The following is a 20,085-nucleotide window of genomic DNA, read 5'->3' as shown; positions in this document are numbered from 1 at the left end:
CCCAATGATACTGCTGAAAATGTAATTTAGGAGTTAGTAATAGTATTTGGCCCTTTATTAATTTCACTGTGTCATTTTAAACACGTGATTTCTATGTCATCCGAAAATGAGATAGTACAAATTTCCGGAGTTATAATGGATTACGTGTGCTGCTGAAATTTCAAATGCTTATAATATCAATTCATTATTAAACTCTAGAATATTGATTGCTAATATGTAATTATATAAATATACAAAGTGTAGGTCAGTGTACGTCCACATTTGTTTAGCTGATTTTAAGGTAGAGTATAGCAGAGCCTGGATAGCTCAGTCGGTAGAGCATCAGACTTTTAATCTGAGGGTCCAGGGTTCAAGTCCCTGTTCAGGCGGTTGTTTCCTTTAAAGAAAAAGTACTCTAATTGTATGCTCTTTTTGTGGACCCCTGCATGACGAATAAGATATTCCATTACTAAAATTGCAAAAACGTCTTTCATGGAGTTGTGAAATACACATCTGTCTCACATATTATGTGCCATTTGACTAAACTTAAGTCGTACGTAGATTTACCAATGGTATCATGTAGTCTGAGACGGTGAATATCATTTCACCAATTCAATATTCAAAATATAGCCATGGTTGTAGTATCAAATGAACTTTATAAAGCTGATCAACAGCTAATAGCTCATTATTTCATTTCAGATCATCTCTGCACCTCATTATAGCAGATTGGCTCTGTGGCGCAATGGATAGCGCATTGGACTTCTAGGTGAATGTAAAAAAGATATTCAAAGGATGTGGGTTTGAATCCCACCAGAGTCAGTTTTATCCCTGTTATCCTGTTATCCCAAGTACCAATTCATTATTATATTCTCTGTATTTAGTACTAATACCGGCAACCATCTTAACCCCTTGCGTGCTGATGACAGAACGGTTCCGTCATCAGCTACGGGTGAGCTGTGCTGATGACGAAACCGTTCCGTCATGACTCCGCCCGCGCAAGGCGGAGTCAGCACAGGCGGAAAATACGCCCCGCACGCAAGGGGTTAAAAAACGTAGTGATAGTTGGGACACTTCCTAATGTTGATAATGCCATTTTGTGGGGTGCTGCCTCAGAGCCTGGATAGCTCAGTCGGTAGAGCATCAGACTTTTAATCTGAGGGCCCAGGGTTCAAGTCCCTGTTCAGGCGGCTTGGTTAAAGAAAATGTATATCAAATGCATACTCTTTTCAGGATCCAATGAATGGGAATTCCAATTACAGATGGTTCAAAAAAGTCTTGATCGAGTCCTTACATACCCATCTGTGCTCTACTTTCTTTGACAAGGGTTAAGAAGACTTACCCAAACTGTATCATGTAGTTTGACATGTTGATTATCTTTTATCCAATTCAATGTTCAAAATGTAAGCTAGTGTCAGATTAATTTGATAAAGTTGGTCAACCACTTATAGGTCATCTTTTTATTTGTGAATCTCTGATCACCTTGTTGAATCAGGTCGGATCTCTGGTGCAATGGATTGCGGCTTGGAGTCCTAGGCGAATGTAGCAAAAGCATTCAAACGCTAAGGGATCGAACACCAACTGGGTCAATTTTATCCCTCCTCTATTTTATAACTAATTGAAACAGTAACCAGCAATCCTGCTTCTCCATCACCAGAAACATTTACCAAAATGGCAGTGAAAGAAAGTCTACTTAAACAGAGACTGTTTGCTTTGAAAATGTTGCATAGTCTATGCCCAAGAGGAAATTCCCAATGATACTGCTGAAAATGTAATTTAGGAGTTAGTAATAGTATTTGGCCCTTTATTAATTTCACTGTGTCATTTTAAACACGTGATTTCTTTGTCATCCGAAAATGAGATAGTACAAATTTCCGGAGTTATAATGGATTACGTGTGCTGCTGAAATTTCAAATGCTTAAAATATCAATTCATTATTAAACTCTAGAATATTGATTGCTAATATATGTAATTATATAAATATACAAAGTGTAGGTCAGTGTACGTCCACATTTGTTTAGCTGATTTTAAGGTAGAGTATAGCAGAGCCTGGATAGCTCAGTCGGTAGAGCATCAGACTTTTAATCTGAGGGTCCAGGGTTCAAGTCCCTGTTCAGGCGGTTGTTTCCTTTAAAGAAAAAGTACTCTAATTCTATGCTCTTTTTGTGGACCCCTGCATGACGAATAAGATATTCCATTACTAAAATTGCAAAAACTTCTTTCATGGAGTTGTGAAATACACATCTGTCTCACATATTATGTGCCATTTGACTAAACTTAAGTCGTACGTAGATTTACCAATGGTATCATGTAGTCTGAGACGGTGAATATCATTTCACCAATTCAATATTCAAAATATAGCCATGGTTATAGTATCAAATGAACTTTATAAAGCTGATCAACAGCTAATAGCTCATTATTTCATTTCAGAACATCTCTGCACCGCATTATAGCAAATTGGCTCTGTGGCGCAATGGATAGCGCATTGGACTTCTAGGTGAATGTAAAAAAGATATTCAAAGGTTGTGGGTTCGAATCCCACCAGAGTCAGTTTTATCCCTGTTATCCTGTTATCCCAAGTACCAATTCATTATTATATTCTCTGTATTTAGTACTAATACCGGCAACCATCTTAACCCCTTGCGTGCTGATGACAGAACGGTTCCGTCATCAGCTACGGGTGAGCTGTGCTGATGACGAAACCGTTCCGTCATGACTCCGCCCGCGCAAGGCGGAGTCAGCACAGGCGGAAAATACGCCCCGCACGCAAGGGGTTAAAAAACGTAGTGATAGTTGGGACACTTCCTAATGTTGATAATGCCATTTTGTGGGGTGCTGCCTCAGAGCCTGGATAGCTCAGTAGGTAGAGCATCAGACTTTTAATCTGAGGGCCCAGGGTTCAAGTCCCTGTTCAGGCGGCTTGGTTAAAGAAAATGTATATCAATTGCATACTCTTTTCAGGATCCAATGAATGGGAATTCCAATTACAGATGGTTCAAAAAAGTCTTGATCGAGTCCTTACATACCCATCTGTGCTCTACTTTCTTTGACAAGGGTTAAGAAGACTTACCCAAACTCTATCATGTAGTTTGACATGTTGATTATCTTTTATCCAATTCAATGTTCAAAATATAAGCTAGTGTCCGATTAATTTGATAAAGTTGGTCAACCACTTATAGGTCATCTTTTTATTTGTGAATCTCTGATCACCTTGTTGAATCAGGTCGGATCTCTGGTGCAATGGATTGCGGCTTGGAGTCCTAGGCGAATGTAGCAAAAGCATTCAAACGCTAAGGGTTCGAACACCAACTGGGTCAATTTTATCCCTCCTCTATTTTATAACTAATTGAAACAGTAACCAGCAATCCTGCTTCTCCATCACCAGAAACATTTACCAAAATGGCAGTGAAAGAAAGTCTACTTAAACAGAGACTGTTTGCTTTGAAAATGTTGCATAGTCTATGCCCAAGAGGAAATTCCCAATGATACTGCTGAAAATGTAATTTAGGAGTTAGTAATAGTATTTGGCCCTTTATTAATTTCACTGTGTCATTTTAAACACGTGATTTCTATGTCATCCGAAAATGAGATAGTACAAATTTCCGGAGTTATAATGGATTACGTGTGCTGCTGAAATTTCAAATGCTTATAATATCAATTCATTATTAAACTCTAGAATATTGATTGCTAATATGTAATTATATAAATATACAAAGTGTAGGTCAGTGTACGTCCACATTTGTTTAGCTGATTTTAAGGTAGAGTATAGCAGAGCCTGGATAGCTCAGTCGGTAGAGCATCAGACTTTTAATCTGAGGGTCCAGGGTTCAAGTCCCTGTTCAGGCGGTTGTTTCCTTTAAAGAAAAAGTACTCTAATTGTATGCTCTTTTTGTGGACCCCTGCATGACGAATAAGATATTCCATTACTAAAATTGCAAAAACGTCTTTCATGGAGTTGTGAAATACACATCTGTCTCACATATTATGTGCCATTTGACTAAACTTAAGTCGTACGTAGATTTACCAATGGTATCATGTAGTCTGAGACGGTGAATATCATTTCACCAATTCAATATTCAAAATATAGCCATGGTTGTAGTATCAAATGAACTTTATAAAGCTGATCAACAGCTAATAGCTCATTATTTCATTTCAGATCATCTCTGCACCTCATTATAGCAGATTGGCTCTGTGGCGCAATGGATAGCGCATTGGACTTCTAGGTGAATGTAAAAAAGATATTCAAAGGTTGTGGGTTCGAATCCCACCAGAGTCAGTTTTATCCCTGTTATCCTGTTATCCCAAGTACCAATTCATTATTATATTCTCTGTATTTAGTACTAATACCGGCAACCATCTTAACCCCTTGCGTGCTGATGACAGAACGGTTCCGTCATCAGCTACGGGTGAGCTGTGCTGATGACGAAACCGTTCCGTCATGACTCCGCCCGCGCAAGGCGGAGTCAGCACAGGCGGAAAATACGCCCCGCACGCAAGGGGTTAAAAAACGTAGTGATAGTTGGGACACTTCCTAATGTTGATAATGCCATTTTGTGGGGTGCTGCCTCAGAGCCTGGATAGCTCAGTCGGTAGAGCATCAGACTTTTAATCTGAGGGCCCAGGGTTCAAGTCCCTGTTCAGGCGGCTTGGTTAAAGAAAATGTATATCAAATGCATACTCTTTTCAGGATCCAATGAATGGGAATTCCAATTACAGATGGTTCAAAAAAGTCTTGATCGAGTCCTTACATACCCATCTGTGCTCTACTTTCTTTGACAAGGGTTAAGAAGACTTACCCAAACTGTATCATGTAGTTTGACATGTTGATTATTTTTTATCCAATTCAATGTTCAAAATGTAAGCTAGTGTCCGATTAATTTGATAAAGTTGGTCAACAACTTATAGGTCATCTTTTTATTTGTGAATCTCTGATCACCTTGTTGAATCAGGTCGGATCTCTGGTGCAATGGATTGCGGCTTGGAGTCCTAGGCGAATGTAGCAAAAGCATTCAAACGCTAAGGGTTCGAACACCAACTGGGTCAATTTTATCCCTCCTCTATTTTATAACTAATTGAAACAGTAACCAGCAATCCTGCTTCTCCATCACCAGAAACATTTACCAAAATGGCAGTGAAAGAAAGTCTACTAAAACAGAGACTGTTTGCTTTGAAAATGTTGCATAGTCTATGCCCAAGAGGAAATTCCCAATGATACTGCTGAAAATGTAATTTAGGAGTTAGTAATAGTATTTGGCCCTTTATTAATTTCACTGTGTCATTTTAAACACGTGATTTCTATGTCATCCGAAAATGAGATAGTACAAATTTCCGGAGTTATAATGGATTACGTGTGCTGCTGAAATTTCAAATGCTTAAAATATCAATTCATTATTAAACTCTAGAATATTGATTGCTAATATATGTAATTATATAAATATACAAAGTGTAGGTCAGTGTACGTCCACATTTGTTTAGCTGATTTTAAGGTAGATTATAGCAGAGCCTGGATAGCTCAGTCGGTAGAGCATCAGACTTTTAATCTGAGGGTCCTGGGTTCAAGTCCCTGTTCAGGCGGTTGTTTCCTTTAAAGAAAAAGTACTCTAATTGTATGCTCTTTTTGTGGACCCCTGCGTGACAAATAAGATATTCCATTACTAAAATTGCAAAAACGTCTTTCATGGAGTTGTGAAATACACATCTGTCTCACATATTATGTGCCATTTGACTAAACTTAAGTCGTACGTAGATTTACCAATGGTATCATGTAGTCTGAGACGGTGAATATCATTTCACCAATTCAATATTCAAAATATAGCCATGGTTATAGTATCAAATGAACTTTATAAAGCTGATCAACAGCTAATAGCTCATTATTTCATTTCAGAACATCTCTGCACCTCATTATAGCAGATTGGCTCTGTGGCGCAATGGATAGCGCATTCGACTTCTAGGTGAATGTAAAAAAGATATTCAAAGGTTGTGGGTTCAAATCCCACCAGAGTCCGTTTTATCCCTGTTATCCTGTTATCCCAAGTACCAATTCATTATTATATTCTCTGTATTTAGTACTAATACCGGCAACCATCTTAACCCCTTGCGTGCTGATGACAGAACGGTTCCGTCATCAGCTACGGGTGAGCTGTGCTGATGACGAAACCGTTCCGTCATGACTCCGCCCGCGCAAGGCGGAGTCAGCACAGGCGGAAAATACGCCCCGCACGCAAGGGGTTAAAAAACGTAGTGATAGTTGGGACACTTCCTAATGTTGATAATGTCATTTTGTGGGGTGCTGCCTCAGAGCCTGGATAGCTCAGTCGGTAGAGCATCAGACTTTTATTCTGAGGCCCCAGGGTTCAAGACCCTGTTCAGGCGGCTTGGTTAAAAAAAATGTATATCAATTGCATACTCTTTTCAGGATCCAATGAATGGGAATTCCAATTACAGATGGTTCAAAAAAGTCTTGATCGAGTCCTTACATACCCATCTGTGCTCTACTTTCTTTGACAAGGGTTAAGAAGACTTACCCAAACTGTATCATGTAGTTTGACATGTTGATTATCTTTTATCCAATTCAATGTTCAAAATGTAAGCTAGTGTCCGATTAATTTGATAAAGTTGGTCAACAACTTATAGGTCATCTTTTTATTTGTGAATCTCTGATCACCTTGTTGAATCAGGTCGGATCTCTGGTGCAATGGATTGCGGCTTGGAGTCCTAGGCGAATGTAGCAAAAGCATTCAAACGCTAAGGGTTCGAACACCAACTGGGTCAATTTTATCCCTCCTCTATTTTATAACTAATTGAAACAGTAACCAGCAATCCTGCTTCTCCATCACCAGAAACATTTACCAAAATGGCAGTGAAAGAAAGTCTACTTAAACAGAGACTGTTTGCTTTGAAAATGTTGCATAGTCTATGCCCAAGAGGAAATTCCCAATGATACTGCTGAAAATGTAATTTAGGAGTTAGTAATAGTATTTGGCCCTTTATTAATTTCACTGTGTCATTTTAAACACGTGATTTCTATGTCATCCGAAAATGAGATAGTACAAATTTCCGGAGTTATAATGGATTACGTGTGCTGCTGAAATTTCAAATGCTTAAAATATCAATTCATTATTAAACTCTAGAATATTGATTGCTAATATATGTAATTATATAAATATACAAAGTGTAGGTCAGTGTACGTCCACATTTGTTTAGCTGATTTTAAGGTAGAGTATAGCAGAGCCTGGATAGCTCAGTCGGTAGAGCATCAGACTTTTAATCTGAGGGTCCAGGGTTCAAGTCCCTGTTCAGGGGGTTGTTTCCTTTAAAGAAAAAGTACTCTAATTGTATGCTCTTTTTGTGGACCCCTGCATGACAAATAAGATATTCCATTACTAAAATTGCAAAAACGTCTTTCATGGAGTTGTGAAATACACATCTGTCTCACATATTATGTGCCATTTGACTAAACTTAAGTCGTACGTAGATTTACCAATGGTATCATGTAGTCTGAGACGGTGAATATCATTTCACCAATTCAATATTCAAAATATAGCCATGGTTATAGTATCAAATGAACTTTATAAAGCTGATCAACAGCTAATAGCTCATTATTTCATTTCAGAACATCTCTGCACCTCATTATAGCAGATTGGCTCTGTGGCGCAATGGATAGCGCATTGGACTTCTAGGTGAATGTAAAAAAGATATTCAAAGGTTGTGGGTTCGAATCCCACCAGAGTCAGTTTTATCCCTGTTATCCTGTTATCCCAAGTACCAATTCATTATTATATTCTCTGTATTTAGTACTAATACCGGCAACCATCTTAACCCCTTGCGTGCTGATGACAGAACGGTTCCGTCATCAGCTACGGGTGAGCTGTGCTGATGACGAAACCGTTCCGTCATGACTCCGCCCGCGCAAGGCGGAGTCAGCACAGGCGGAAAATACGCCCCGCACGCAAGGGGTTAAAAAACGTAGTGATAGTTGGGACACTTCCTAATGTTGATAATGTCATTTTGTGGGGTGCTGCCTCAGAGCCTGGATAGCTCAGTCGGTAGAGCATCAGACTTTTAATCTGAGGGCCCAGGGTTCAAGTCCCTGTTCAGGCGGCTTGGTTAAAGAAAATGTATATCAATTGCATACTCTTTTCAGGATCCAATGAATGGGAATTCCAATTACAGATGGTTCAAAAAAGTCTTGACCGAGTCCTTACATACCCATCTGTGCTCTACTTTCTTTGACAAGGGTTAAGAAGACTTACCCAAACTGTATCATGTAGTTTGACATGTTGATTATCTTTTATCCAATTCAATGTTCAAAATGTAAGCTACTGTCCGATTAATTTGATAAAGTTGGTCAACAACTTATAGGTCATCTTTTTATTTGTGAATCTCTGATCACCTTGTTGAATCAGGTCGGATCTCTGGTGCAATGGATTGCGGCTTGGAGTCCTAGGCGAATGTAGCAAAAGCATTCAAACGCTAAGGGTTCGAACACCAACTGGGTCAATTTTATCCCTCCTCTATTTTATAACTAATTGAAACAGTAACCAGCAATCCTGCTTCTCCATCACCAGAAACATTTACCAAAATGGCAGTGAAAGAAAGTCTACTTAAACAGAGACTGTTTGCTTTGAAAATGTTGCATAGTCTATGCCCAAGAGGAAATTCCCAATGATACTGCTGAAAATGTAATTTATGAGTTAGTAATAGTATTTGGCCCTTTATTAATTTCACTGTGTCATTTTAAACACGTGATTTCTATGTCATCCGAAAATGAGATAGTACAAATTTCCGGAGTTATAATGGATTACGTGTGCTGCTGAAATTTCAAATGCTTAAAATATCAATTCATTATTAAACTCTAGAATATTGATTGCTAATATATGTAATTATATAAATATACAAAGTGTAGGTCAGTGTACGTCCACATTTGTTTAGCTGATTTTAAGGTAGAGTATAGCAGAGCCTGGATAGCTCAGTCGGTAGAGCATCAGACTTTTAATCTGAGGGTCCAGGGTTCAAGTCCCTGTTCAGGCGGTTGTTTCCTTTAAAGAAAACGTACTCTAATTGTATGCTCTTTTTGTGGACCCCTGCATGACGAATAAGATATTCCATTACTAAAATTGCAAAAACGTCTTTCATGGAGTTGTGAAATACACATCTGTCTCACATATTATGTGCCATTTGACTAAACTTAAGTCGTACGTAGATTTACCAATGGTATCATGTAGTCTGAGACGGTGAATATCATTTCACCAATTCAATATTCAAAATATAGCCATGGTTATAGTATCAAATGAACTTTATAAAGCTGATCAACAGCTAATAGCTCATTATTTCATTTCAGAACATCTCTGCACCTCATTATAGCAGATTGGCTCTGTGGCGCAATGGATAGCGCATTCGACTTCTAGGTGAATGTAAAAAAGATATTCAAAGGTTGTGGGTTCAAATCCCACCAGAGTCAGTTTTATCCCTGTTATCCTGTTATCCCAAGTACCAATTCATTATTATATTCTCTGTATTTAGTACTAATACCGGCAACCATCTTAACCCCTTGCGTGCTGATGACAGAACGGTTCCGTCATCAGCTACGGGTGAGCTGTGCTGATGACGAAACCGTTCCGTCATGACTCCGCCCGCGCAAGGCGGAGTCAGCACAGGCGGACAATACGCCCCGCACGCAAGGGGTTAAAAAACGTAGTGATAGTTGGGACACTTCCTAATGTTGATAATGTCATTTTGTGGGGTGCTGCCTCAGAGCCTGGATAGCTCAGTAGGTAGAGCATCAGACTTTTAATCTGAGGGCCCAGGGTTCAAGTCCCTGTTCAGGCGGCTTGGTTAAAAAAAATGTATATCAATTGCATACTCTTTTCAGGATCCAATGAATGGGAATTCCAATTACAGATGGTTCAAAAAAGTCTTGATCGAGTCCTTACATACCCATCTGTGCTCTACTTTCTTTGACAAGGGTTAAGAAGACTTACCCAAACTGTATCATGTAGTTTGACATGTTGATTATCTTTTATCCAATTCAATGTTCAAAATGTAAGCTAGTGTCCGATTAATTTGATAAAGTTGGTCAACAACTTATAGGTCATCTTTTTATTTGTGAATCTCTGATCACCTTGTTGAATCAGGTCGGATCTCTGGTGCAATGGATTGCGGCTTGGAGTCCTAGGCGAATGTAGCAAAAGCATTCAAACGCTAAGGGTTCGAACACCAACTGGGTCAATTTTATCCCTCCTCTATTTTATAACTAATTGAAACAGTAACCAGCAATCCAGCTTCTCCATCACCAGAAACATTTACCAAAATGGCAGTGAAAGAAAGTCTACTTAAACAGAGACTGTTTGCTTTGAAAATGTTGCATAGTCTATGCCCAAGAGGAAATTCCCAATGATACTGCTGAAAATGTAATTTAGGAGTTAGTAATAGTATTTGGCCCTTTATTAATTTCACAGTGTCATTTTAAACACGTGATTTCTATGTCATCCGAAAATGAGATAGTACAAATTTCCGGAGTTATAATGGATTACGTGTGCTGCTGAAATTTCAAATGCTTATAATATCAATTCATTATTAAACTCTAGAATATTGATTGCTAATATATGTAATTATATAAATATACAAAGTGTAGGTCAGTGTACGTCCACATTTGTTTAGCTGATTTTAAGGTAGAGTATAGCAGAGCCTGGATAGCTCAGTCGGTAGAGCATCAGACTTTTAATCTGAGGGTCCAGGGTTCAAGTCCCTGTTCAGGCGGTTGTTTCCTTTAAAGAAAAAGTACTCTAATTGTATGCTCTTTTTGTGGACCCCTGCATGACGAATAAGATATTCCATTACTAAAATAGCAAAAACGTCTTTCATGGAGTTGTGAAATACACATCTGTCTCACATATTATGTGCCATTTGACTAAACTTAAGTCGTACGTAGATTTACCAATGGTATCATGTAGTCTGAGACGGTGAATATCATTTCACCAATTCAATATTCAAAATATAGCCATGGTTATAGTATCAAATGAACTTTATAAAGCTGATCAACAGCTAATAGCTCATTATTTCATTTCAGAACATCTCTGCACCTCATTATAGCAGATTGGCTCTGTGGCGCAATGGATAGCGCATTGGACTTCTAGGTGAATGTAAAAAAGATATTCAAAGGTTGTGGGTTCGAATCCCACCAGAGTCAGTTTTATCCCTGTTATCCTGTTATCCCAAGTACCAATTCATTATTATATTCTCTGTATTTAGTACTAATACCGGCAACCATCTTAACCCCTTGCGTGCTGATGACAGAACGGTTCCGTCATCAGCTACGGGTGAGCTGTGCTGATGACGAAACCGTTCCATCATGACTCCGCCCGCGCAAGGCGGAGTCAGCACAGGCGGAAAATACGCCCCGCACGCAAGGGGTTAAAAAACGTAGTGATAGTTGGGACACTTCCTAATGTTGATAATGTCATTTTGTGGGGTGCTGCCTCAGAGCCTGGATAGCTCAGTCGGTAGAGCATCAGACTTTTAATCTGAGGGCCCAGGGTTCAAGTCCCTGTTCAGGCGGCTTGGTTAAAGAAAATGTATATCAATTGCATACTCTTTTCAGGATCCAATGAATGGGAATTCCAATTACAGATGGTTCAAAAAAGTCTTGATCGAGTCCTTACATACCCATCTGTGCTCTACTTTCTTTGACAAGGGTTAAGAAGACTTACCCAAACTGTATCATGTAGTTTGACATGTTGATTATCTTTTATCCAATTCAATGTTCAAAATGTAAGCTAGTGTCCGATTAATTTGATAAAGTTGGTCAACAACTTATAGGTCATCTTTTTATTTGTGAATCTCTGATCACCTTGTTGAATCAGGTCGGATCTCTGGTGCAATGGATTGCGGCTTGGAGTCCTAGGCGAATGTAGCAAAAGCATTCAAACGCTAAGGGTTCGAACACCAACTGGGTCAATTTTATCCCTCCTCTATTTTATAACTAATTGAAACAGTAACCAGCAATCCTGCTTCTCCATCACCAGAAACATTTACCAAAATGGCAGTGAAAGAAAGTCTACTTAAACAGAGACTGTTTGCTTTGAAAATGTTGCATAGTCTATGCCCAAGAGGAAATTCCCAATGATACTGCTGAAAATGTAATTTAGGAGTTAGTAATAGTATTTGGCCCTTTATTAATTTCACAGTGTCATTTTAAACACGTGATTTCTATGTCATCCGAAAATGAGATAGTACAAATTTCCGGAGTTATAATGGATTACGTGTGCTGCTGAAATTTCAAATGCTTATAATATCAATTCATTATTAAACTCTAGAATATTGATTGCTAATATATGTAATTATATAAATATACAAAGTGTAGGTCAGTGTACGTCCACATTTGTTTAGCTGATTTTAAGGTAGAGTATAGCAGAGCCTGGATAGCTCAGTCGGTAGAGCATCAGACTTTTAATCTGAGGGTACAGGGTTCAAGTCCCTTTTCAGGCGGTTGTTTCCTTTAAAGAAAAAGTACTCTAATTGTATGCTCTTTTTGTGGACCCCTGCATGACAAATAAGATATTCCATTACTAAAATTGCAAAAACGTCTTTCATGGAGTTGTGAAATACACATCTGTCTCACATATTATGTGCCATTTGACTAAACTTAAGTCGTACGTAGATTTACCAATGGTATCATGTAGTCTGAGACGGTGAATATCATTTCACCAATTCAATATTCAAAATATAGCCATGGTTATAGTATCAAATGAACTTTATAAAGCTGATCAACAGCTAATAGCTCATTATTTCATTTCAGAACATCTCTGCACCTCATTATAGCAGATTGGCTCTGTGGCGCAATGGATAGCGCATTCGACTTCTAGGTGAATGTAAAAAAGATATTCAAAGGTTGTGGGTTCAAATCCCACCAGAGTCAGTTTTATCCCTGTTATCCTGTTATCCCAAGTACCAATTCATTATTATATTCTCTGTATTTAGTACTAATACCGGCAACCATCTTAACCCCTTGCGTGCTGATGACAGAACGGTTCCATCATCAGCTACGGGTGAGCTGTGCTGATGACGAAACCGTTCCGTCATGACTCCGCCCGCGCAAGGCGGAGTCAGCACAGGCGGAAAATACGCCCCGCACGCAAGGGGTTAAAAAACGTAGTGATAGTTGGGACACTTCCTAATGTTGATAATGTCATTTTGTGGGGTGCTGCCTCAGATCCTGGATAGCTCAGTCGGTAGAGCATCAGACTTTTAATCTGAGGGCCCAGGGTTCAAGACCCTGTTCAGGCGGCTTGGTTAAAAAAAATGTATATCAATTGCATACTCTTTTCAGGATCCAATGAATGGGAATTCCAATTACAGATGGTTCAAAAAAGTCTTGATCGAGTCCTTACATACCCATCTGTGCTCTACTTTCTTTGACAAGGGTTAAGAAGACTTACCCAAACTGTATCATGTAGTTTGACATGTTGATTATCTTTTATCCAATTCAATGTTCAAAATGTAAGCTAGTGTCCGATTAATTTGATAAAGTTGGTCAACAACTTATAGGTCATCTTTTTATTTGTGAATCTCTGATCACCTTGTTGAATCAGGTCGGATCTCTGGTGCAATGGATTGCGGCTTGGAGTCCTAGGCGAATGTAGCAAAAGCATTCAAACGCTAAGGGTTCGAACACCAACTGGGTCAATTTTATCCCTCCTCTATTTTATAACTAATTGAAACAGTAACCAGCAATCCTGCTTCTCCATCACCAGAAACATTTACCAAAATGGCAGTGAAAGAAAGTCTACTTAAACAGAGACTGTTTGCTTTGAAAATGTTGCATAGTCTATGCCCAAGAGGAAATTCCCAATGATACTGCTGAAAATGTAATTTAGGAGTTAGTAATAGTATTTGGCCCTTTATTAATTTCACAGTGTCATTTTAAACACGTGATTTCTATGTCATCCGAAAATGAGATAGTACAAATTTCCGGAGTTATAATGGATTACGTGTGCTGCTGAAATTTCAAATGCTTATAATATCAATTCATTATTAAACTCTAGAATATTGATTGCTAATATATGTAATTATATAAATATACAAAGTGTAGGTCAGTGTACGTCCACATTTGTTTAGCTGATTTTAAGGTAGAGTACAGCAGAGCCTGGATAGCTCAGTCGGTAGAGCATCAGACTTTTAATCTGAGGGTCCAGGGTTCAAGTCCCTGTTCAGGCGGTTGTTTCCTTTAAAGAAAAAGTACTCTAATTGTATGCTCTTTTTGTGGACCCCTGCATGACGAATAAGATATTCCATTACTAAAATTGCAAAAACGTCTTTCATGGAGTTGTGAAATACACATCTGTCTCACATATTATGTGCCATTTGACTAAACTTAAGTCGTACGTAGATTTACCAATGGTATCATGTAGTCTGAGACGGTGAATATCATTTCACCAATTCAATATTCAAAATATAGCCATGGTTATAGTATCAAATGAACTTTATAAAGCTGATCAACAGCTAATAGCTCATTATTTCATTTCAGAACATCTCTGCACCTCATTATAGCAGATTGGCTCTGTGGCGCAATGGATAGCGCATTGGACTTCTAGGTGAATGTAAAAAAGATATTCAAAGGTTGTGGGTTCGAATCCCACCAGAGTCAGTTTTATCCCTGTTATCCTGTTATCCCAAGTACCAATTCATTATTATATTCTCTGTATTTAGTACTAATACCGGCAACCATCTTAACCCCTTGCGTGCTGATGACAGAACGGTTCCGTCATCAGCTACGGGTGAGCTGTGCTGATGACGAAACCGTTCCATCATGACTCCGCCCGCGCAAGGCGGAGTCAGCACAGGCGGAAAATACGCCCCGCACGCAAGGGGTTAAAAAACGTAGTGATAGTTGGGACACTTCCTAATGTTGATAATGTCATTTTGTGGGGTGCTGCCTCAGAGCCTGGATAGCTCAGTCGGTAGAGCATCAGACTTTTAATCTGAGGGCCCAGGGTTCAAGACCCTGTTCAGGCGGCTTGGTTAAAAAAAATGTATATCAATTGCATACTCTTTTCAGGATCCAATGAATGGGAATTCCAATTACAGATGGTTCAAAAAAGTCTTGATCGAGTCCTTACATACCCATCTGTGCTCTACTTTCTTTGACAAGGGTTAAGAAGACTTACCCAAACTGTATCATGTAGTTTGACATGTTGATTATCTTTTATCCAATTCAATGTTCAAAATGTAAGCTAGTGTCCGATTAATTTGATAAAGTTGGTCAACAACTTATAGGTCATCTTTTTATTTGTGAATCTCTGATCACCTTGTTGAATCAGGTCGGATCTCTGGTGCAATGGATTGCGGCTTGGAGTCCTAGGCGAATGTAGCAAAAGCATTCAAACGCTAAGGGTTCGAACACCAACTGGGTCAATTTTATCCCTCCTCTATTTTATAACTAATTGAAACAGTAACCAGCAATCCTGCTTCTCCATCACCAGAAACATTTACCAAAATGGCAGTGAAAGAAAGTCTACTTAAACAGAGACTGTTTGCTTTGAAAATGTTGCATAGTCTATGCCCAAGAGGAAATTCCCAATGATACTGCTGAAAATGTAATTTAGGAGTTAGTAATAGTATTTGGCCCTTTATTAATTTCACAGTGTCATTTTAAACACGTGATTTCTATGTCATCCGAAAATGAGATAGTACAAATTTCCGGAGTTATAATGGATTACGTGTGCTGCTGAAATTTCAAATGCTTATAATATCAATTCATTATTAAACTCTAGAATATTGATTGCTAATATATGTAATTATATAAATATACAAAGTGTAGGTCAGTGTACGTCCACATTTGTTTAGCTGATTTTAAGGTAGAGTATAGCAGAGCCTGGATAGCTCAGTCGGTAGAGCATCAGACTTTTAATCTGAGGGTCCAGGGTTCAAGTCCCTGTTCAGGCGGTTGTTTCCTTTAAAGAAAAAGTACTCTAATTGTATGCTCTTTTTGTGGACCCCTGCATGACGAATAAGATATTCCATTACTAAAATTGCAAAAACGTCTTTCATGGAGTTGTGAAATACACATCTGTCTCACATATTATGTGCCATTTGACTAAACTTAAGTCGTACGTAGATTTACCAATGGTATCATGTAGTCTGAGACGGTGAATATCATTTCACCAATTCAATATTCAAAATATAGCCATGGTTATAGTATCAAATGAACTTTATAAAGCTGATCAACAGCTAATAGCTCATTATTTCATTTCAGAACATCTCTGCACCTCATTATAGCAGATTGGCTCTGTGGCGCAATGGATAGCGCATTGGACTTCTAGGTGAATGTAAAAAAGATATTCAAAGGTTGTGGGTTCGAATCCCACCAGAGTCAGTTTTATCCCTGTTATCCTGTTATCCCAAGTACCAATTCATTATTATATTCTCTGTATTTAGTACTAATACCGGCAACCATCTTAACCCCTTGCGTGCTGATGACAGAACGGTTCCGTCATCAGCTACGGGTGAGCTGTGCTGATGACGAAACTGTTCCATCATGACTCCGCCCGCGCAAGGCGGAGTCAGCACAGGCGGAAAATACGCCCCGCACGCAAGGGGTTAAAAAACGTAGTGATAGTTGGGACACTTCCTAATGTTGATAATGTCATTTTGTGGGGTGCTGCCTCAGAGCCTGGATAGCTCAGTCGGTAGAGCATCAGACTTTTAATCTGAGGGCCCAGGGTTCAAGTCCCTGTTCAGGCGGCTTGGTTAAAGAAAATGTATATCAATTGCATACTCTTTTCAGGATCCAATGAATGGGAATTCCAATTACAGATGGTTCAAAAAAGTCTTGATCGAGTCCTTACATACCCATCTGTGCTCTACTTTCTTTGACAAGGGTTAAGAAGACTTACCCAAACTGTATCATGTAGTTTGACATGTTGATTATCTTTTATCCAATTCAATGTTCAAAATGTAAGCTAGTGTCCGATTAATTTGATAAAGTTGGTCAACAACTTATAGGTCATCTTTTTATTTGTGAATCTCTGATCACCTTGTTGAATCAGGTCGGATCTCTGGTGCAATGGATTGCGGCTTGGAGTCCTAGGCGAATGTAGCAAAAGCATTCAAACGCTAAGGGTTCGAACACCAACTGGGTCAATTTTATCCCTCCTCTATTTTATAACTAATTGAAACAGTAACCAGCAATCCTGCTTCTCCATCACCAGAAACATTTACCAAAATGGCAGTGAAAGAAAGTCTACTTAAACAGAGACTGTTTGCTTTGAAAATGTTGCATAGTCTATGCCCAAGAGGAAATTCCCAATGATACTGCTGAAAATGTAATTTAGGAGTTAGTAATAGTATTTGGCCCTTTATTAATTTCACAGTGTCATTTTAAACACGTGATTTCTATGTCATCCGAAAATGAGATAGTACAAATTTCCGGAGTTATAATGGATTACGTGTGCTGCTGAAATTTCAAATGCTTATAATATCAATTCATTATTAAACTCTAGAATATTGATTGCTAATATATGTAATTATATAAATATACAAAGTGTAGGTCAGTGTACGTCCACATTTGTTTAGCTGATTTTAAGGTAGAGTATAGCAGAGCCTGGATAGCTCAGTCGGTAGAGCATCAGACTTTTAATCTGAGGGTCCAGGGTTCAAGTCCCTGTTCAGGCGGTTGTTTCCTTTAAAGAAAAAGTACTCTAATTGTATGCTCTTTTTGTGGACCCCTGCATGACGAATAAGATATTCCATTACTAAAATTGCAAAAACGTCTTTCATGGAGTTGTGAAATACACATCTGTCTCACATATTATGTGCCATTTGACTAAACTTAAGTCGTACGTAGATTTACCAATGGTATCATGTAGTCTGAGACGGTGAATATCATTTCACCAATTCAATATTCAAAATATAGCCATGGTTATAGTATCAAATGAACTTTATAAAGCTGATCAACAGCTAATAGCTCATTATTTCATTTCAGAACATCTCTGCACCTCATTATAGCAGATTGGCTCTGTGGCGCAATGGATAGCGCATTGGACTTCTAGGTGAATGTAAAAAAGATATTCAAAGGTTGTGGGTTCGAATCCCACCAGAGTCAGTTTTATCCCTGTTATCCTGTTATCCCAAGTACCAATTCATTATTATATTCTCTGTATTTAGTACTAATACCGGCAACCATCTTAACCCCTTGCGTGCTGATGACAGAACGGTTCCGTCATCAGCTACGGGTGAGCTGTGCTGATGACGAAACTGTTCCATCATGACTCCGCCCGCGCAAGGCGGAGTCAGCACAGGCGGAAAATACGCCCCGCACGCAAGGGGTTAAAAAACGTAGTGATAGTTGGGACACTTCCTAATGTTGATAATGTCATTTTGTGGGGTGCTGCCTCAGAGCCTGGATAGCTCAGTCGGTAGAGCATCAGACTTTTAATCTGAGGGCCCAGGGTTCAAGTCCCTGTTCAGGCGGCTTGGTTAAAGAAAATGTATATCAATTGCATACTCTTTTCAGGATCCAATGAATGGGAATTCCAATTACAGATGGTTCAAAAAAGTCTTGATCGAGTCCTTACATACCCATCTGTGCTCTACTTTCTTTGACAAGGGTTAAGAAGACTTACCCAAACTGTATCATGTAGTTTGACATGTTGATTATCTTTTATCCAATTCAATGTTCAAAATGTAAGCTAGTGTCCGATTAATTTGATAAAGTTGGTCAACAACTTATAGGTCATCTTTTTATTTGTGAATCTCTGATCACCTTGTTGAATCAGGTCGGATCTCTGGTGCAATGGATTGCGGCTTGGAGTCCTAGGCGAATGTAGCAAAAGCATTCAAACGCTAAGGGTTCGAACACCAACTGGGTCAATTTTATCCCTCCTCTATTTTATAACTAATTGAAACAGTAACCAGCAATCCTGCTTCTCCATCACCAGAAACATTTACCAAAATGGCAGTGAAAGAAAGTCTACTTAAACAGAGACTGTTTGCTTTGAAAATGTTGCATAGTCTATGCCCAAGAGGAAATTCCCAATGATACTGCTGAAAATGTAATTTAGGAGTTAGTAATAGTATTTGGCCCTTTATTAATTTCACTGTGTCATTTTAAACACGTGATTTCTATGTCATCCGAAAATGAGATAGTACAAATTTCCGGAGTTATAATGGATTACGTGTGCTGCTGAAATTTCAAATGCTTATAATATCAATTCATTATTAAACTCTAGAATATTGATTGCTAATATATGTAATTATATAAATATACAAAGTGTAGGTCAGTGTACGTCCACATTTGTTTAGCTGATTTTAAGGTAGAGTATAGCAGAGCCTGGATAGCTCAGTCGGTAGAGCATCAGACTTTTAATCTGAGGGTCCAGGGTTCAAGTCCCTGTTCAGGCGGTTGTTTCCTTTAAAGAAAAAGTACTCTAATTGTATGCTCTTTTTGTGGACCCCTGCATGACGAATAAGATATTCCATTACTAAAATTGCAAAAACGTCTTTCATGGAGTTGTGAAATACACATCTGTCTCACATATTATGTGCCATTTGACTAAACTTAAGTCGTACGTAGATTTACCAATGGTATCATGTAGTCTGAGACGGTGAATATCATTTCACCAATTCAATATTCAAAATATAGCCATGGTTATAGTATCAAATGAACTTTATAAAGCTGATCAACAGCTAATAGCTCATTATTTCATTTCAGAACATCTCTGCACCTCATTATAGCAGATTGGCTCTGTGGCGCAATGGATAGCGCATTGGACTTCTAGGTGAATGTAAAAAAGATATTCAAAGGTTGTGGGTTCGAATCCCACCAGAGTCAGTTTTATCCCTGTTATCCTGTTATCCCAAGTACCAATTCATTATTATATTCTCTGTATTTAGTACTAATACCGGCAACCATCTTAACCCCTTGCGTGCTGATGACAGAACGGTTCCGTCATCAGCTACGGGTGAGCTGTGCTGATGACGAAACCGTTCCATCATGACTCCGCCCGCGCAAGGCGGAGTCAGCACAGGCGGAAAATACGCCCCGCACGCAAGGGGTTAAAAAACGTAGTGATAGTTGGGACACTTCCTAATGTTGATAATGTCATTTTGTGG

General features: G+C 38.8%; 27 non-coding genes across 27 annotated transcripts; all 27 read left to right on the top strand.

Annotated features, from left to right (window-relative positions):
* The first annotated feature begins 295 nt into the window (after positions 1 to 295).
* TRNAK-UUU (transfer RNA lysine (anticodon UUU)) lies at positions 296 to 368 on the top strand. The gene has a single exon. It is a non-coding gene; the product is annotated as a tRNA-Lys (tRNA).
* A 339-nt stretch (positions 369 to 707) lies between these two features.
* Positions 708 to 798, top strand: TRNAR-UCU (transfer RNA arginine (anticodon UCU)). The gene is given in 2 exon segments: positions 708 to 744; positions 763 to 798. It is a non-coding gene; the product is annotated as a tRNA-Arg (tRNA).
* Positions 799 to 1,093: 295 nt separating this feature from the next.
* Positions 1,094 to 1,166, top strand: TRNAK-UUU (transfer RNA lysine (anticodon UUU)). Its single transcript has one exon. It is a non-coding gene; the product is annotated as a tRNA-Lys (tRNA).
* An 857-nt stretch (positions 1,167 to 2,023) lies between these two features.
* On the top strand, positions 2,024 to 2,096 carry TRNAK-UUU (transfer RNA lysine (anticodon UUU)). The gene has a single exon. It is a non-coding gene; the product is annotated as a tRNA-Lys (tRNA).
* Positions 2,097 to 2,435: 339 nt separating this feature from the next.
* Positions 2,436 to 2,526, top strand: TRNAR-UCU (transfer RNA arginine (anticodon UCU)). Its single transcript is given in 2 exon segments — positions 2,436 to 2,472; positions 2,491 to 2,526. It is a non-coding gene; the product is annotated as a tRNA-Arg (tRNA).
* Positions 2,527 to 3,749: 1,223 nt separating this feature from the next.
* Positions 3,750 to 3,822, top strand: TRNAK-UUU (transfer RNA lysine (anticodon UUU)). Its single transcript has one exon. It is a non-coding gene; the product is annotated as a tRNA-Lys (tRNA).
* A 339-nt stretch (positions 3,823 to 4,161) lies between these two features.
* Positions 4,162 to 4,252, top strand: TRNAR-UCU (transfer RNA arginine (anticodon UCU)). Its single transcript is given in 2 exon segments — positions 4,162 to 4,198; positions 4,217 to 4,252. It is a non-coding gene; the product is annotated as a tRNA-Arg (tRNA).
* Positions 4,253 to 4,547: 295 nt separating this feature from the next.
* Positions 4,548 to 4,620, top strand: TRNAK-UUU (transfer RNA lysine (anticodon UUU)). Its single transcript has one exon. It is a non-coding gene; the product is annotated as a tRNA-Lys (tRNA).
* Positions 4,621 to 5,889: 1,269 nt separating this feature from the next.
* Positions 5,890 to 5,980, top strand: TRNAR-UCU (transfer RNA arginine (anticodon UCU)). The gene is given in 2 exon segments: positions 5,890 to 5,926; positions 5,945 to 5,980. It is a non-coding gene; the product is annotated as a tRNA-Arg (tRNA).
* Positions 5,981 to 7,617: 1,637 nt separating this feature from the next.
* On the top strand, positions 7,618 to 7,708 carry TRNAR-UCU (transfer RNA arginine (anticodon UCU)). The gene is given in 2 exon segments: positions 7,618 to 7,654; positions 7,673 to 7,708. It is a non-coding gene; the product is annotated as a tRNA-Arg (tRNA).
* A 295-nt stretch (positions 7,709 to 8,003) lies between these two features.
* TRNAK-UUU (transfer RNA lysine (anticodon UUU)) lies at positions 8,004 to 8,076 on the top strand. Its single transcript has one exon. It is a non-coding gene; the product is annotated as a tRNA-Lys (tRNA).
* Positions 8,077 to 8,933: 857 nt separating this feature from the next.
* On the top strand, positions 8,934 to 9,006 carry TRNAK-UUU (transfer RNA lysine (anticodon UUU)). The gene has a single exon. It is a non-coding gene; the product is annotated as a tRNA-Lys (tRNA).
* A 339-nt stretch (positions 9,007 to 9,345) lies between these two features.
* Positions 9,346 to 9,436, top strand: TRNAR-UCU (transfer RNA arginine (anticodon UCU)). Its single transcript is given in 2 exon segments — positions 9,346 to 9,382; positions 9,401 to 9,436. It is a non-coding gene; the product is annotated as a tRNA-Arg (tRNA).
* A 1,225-nt stretch (positions 9,437 to 10,661) lies between these two features.
* Positions 10,662 to 10,734, top strand: TRNAK-UUU (transfer RNA lysine (anticodon UUU)). Its single transcript has one exon. It is a non-coding gene; the product is annotated as a tRNA-Lys (tRNA).
* A 339-nt stretch (positions 10,735 to 11,073) lies between these two features.
* TRNAR-UCU (transfer RNA arginine (anticodon UCU)) lies at positions 11,074 to 11,164 on the top strand. Its single transcript is given in 2 exon segments — positions 11,074 to 11,110; positions 11,129 to 11,164. It is a non-coding gene; the product is annotated as a tRNA-Arg (tRNA).
* Positions 11,165 to 11,459: 295 nt separating this feature from the next.
* TRNAK-UUU (transfer RNA lysine (anticodon UUU)) lies at positions 11,460 to 11,532 on the top strand. Its single transcript has one exon. It is a non-coding gene; the product is annotated as a tRNA-Lys (tRNA).
* Positions 11,533 to 12,801: 1,269 nt separating this feature from the next.
* TRNAR-UCU (transfer RNA arginine (anticodon UCU)) lies at positions 12,802 to 12,892 on the top strand. The gene is given in 2 exon segments: positions 12,802 to 12,838; positions 12,857 to 12,892. It is a non-coding gene; the product is annotated as a tRNA-Arg (tRNA).
* A 1,225-nt stretch (positions 12,893 to 14,117) lies between these two features.
* Positions 14,118 to 14,190, top strand: TRNAK-UUU (transfer RNA lysine (anticodon UUU)). Its single transcript has one exon. It is a non-coding gene; the product is annotated as a tRNA-Lys (tRNA).
* Positions 14,191 to 14,529: 339 nt separating this feature from the next.
* Positions 14,530 to 14,620, top strand: TRNAR-UCU (transfer RNA arginine (anticodon UCU)). Its single transcript is given in 2 exon segments — positions 14,530 to 14,566; positions 14,585 to 14,620. It is a non-coding gene; the product is annotated as a tRNA-Arg (tRNA).
* Positions 14,621 to 15,845: 1,225 nt separating this feature from the next.
* On the top strand, positions 15,846 to 15,918 carry TRNAK-UUU (transfer RNA lysine (anticodon UUU)). The gene has a single exon. It is a non-coding gene; the product is annotated as a tRNA-Lys (tRNA).
* Positions 15,919 to 16,257: 339 nt separating this feature from the next.
* Positions 16,258 to 16,348, top strand: TRNAR-UCU (transfer RNA arginine (anticodon UCU)). The gene is given in 2 exon segments: positions 16,258 to 16,294; positions 16,313 to 16,348. It is a non-coding gene; the product is annotated as a tRNA-Arg (tRNA).
* A 295-nt stretch (positions 16,349 to 16,643) lies between these two features.
* TRNAK-UUU (transfer RNA lysine (anticodon UUU)) lies at positions 16,644 to 16,716 on the top strand. Its single transcript has one exon. It is a non-coding gene; the product is annotated as a tRNA-Lys (tRNA).
* Positions 16,717 to 17,573: 857 nt separating this feature from the next.
* Positions 17,574 to 17,646, top strand: TRNAK-UUU (transfer RNA lysine (anticodon UUU)). Its single transcript has one exon. It is a non-coding gene; the product is annotated as a tRNA-Lys (tRNA).
* A 339-nt stretch (positions 17,647 to 17,985) lies between these two features.
* On the top strand, positions 17,986 to 18,076 carry TRNAR-UCU (transfer RNA arginine (anticodon UCU)). The gene is given in 2 exon segments: positions 17,986 to 18,022; positions 18,041 to 18,076. It is a non-coding gene; the product is annotated as a tRNA-Arg (tRNA).
* A 295-nt stretch (positions 18,077 to 18,371) lies between these two features.
* Positions 18,372 to 18,444, top strand: TRNAK-UUU (transfer RNA lysine (anticodon UUU)). The gene has a single exon. It is a non-coding gene; the product is annotated as a tRNA-Lys (tRNA).
* Positions 18,445 to 19,301: 857 nt separating this feature from the next.
* Positions 19,302 to 19,374, top strand: TRNAK-UUU (transfer RNA lysine (anticodon UUU)). Its single transcript has one exon. It is a non-coding gene; the product is annotated as a tRNA-Lys (tRNA).
* A 339-nt stretch (positions 19,375 to 19,713) lies between these two features.
* TRNAR-UCU (transfer RNA arginine (anticodon UCU)) lies at positions 19,714 to 19,804 on the top strand. Its single transcript is given in 2 exon segments — positions 19,714 to 19,750; positions 19,769 to 19,804. It is a non-coding gene; the product is annotated as a tRNA-Arg (tRNA).
* Positions 19,805 to 20,085: the final 281 nt, after the last annotated feature.

The sequence above is a fragment of the Lissotriton vulgaris genome, chromosome 1_2, assembly GCF_964263255.1.
Source record: "Lissotriton vulgaris chromosome 1_2, aLisVul1.2, whole genome shotgun sequence".
In the NCBI taxonomy this organism is placed as follows: domain Eukaryota; kingdom Metazoa; phylum Chordata; class Amphibia; order Caudata; family Salamandridae; genus Lissotriton; species Lissotriton vulgaris.
Note: the sequence above shows the minus strand (reverse complement) of the source record. Positions and strands in the feature narration are given on the sequence as shown.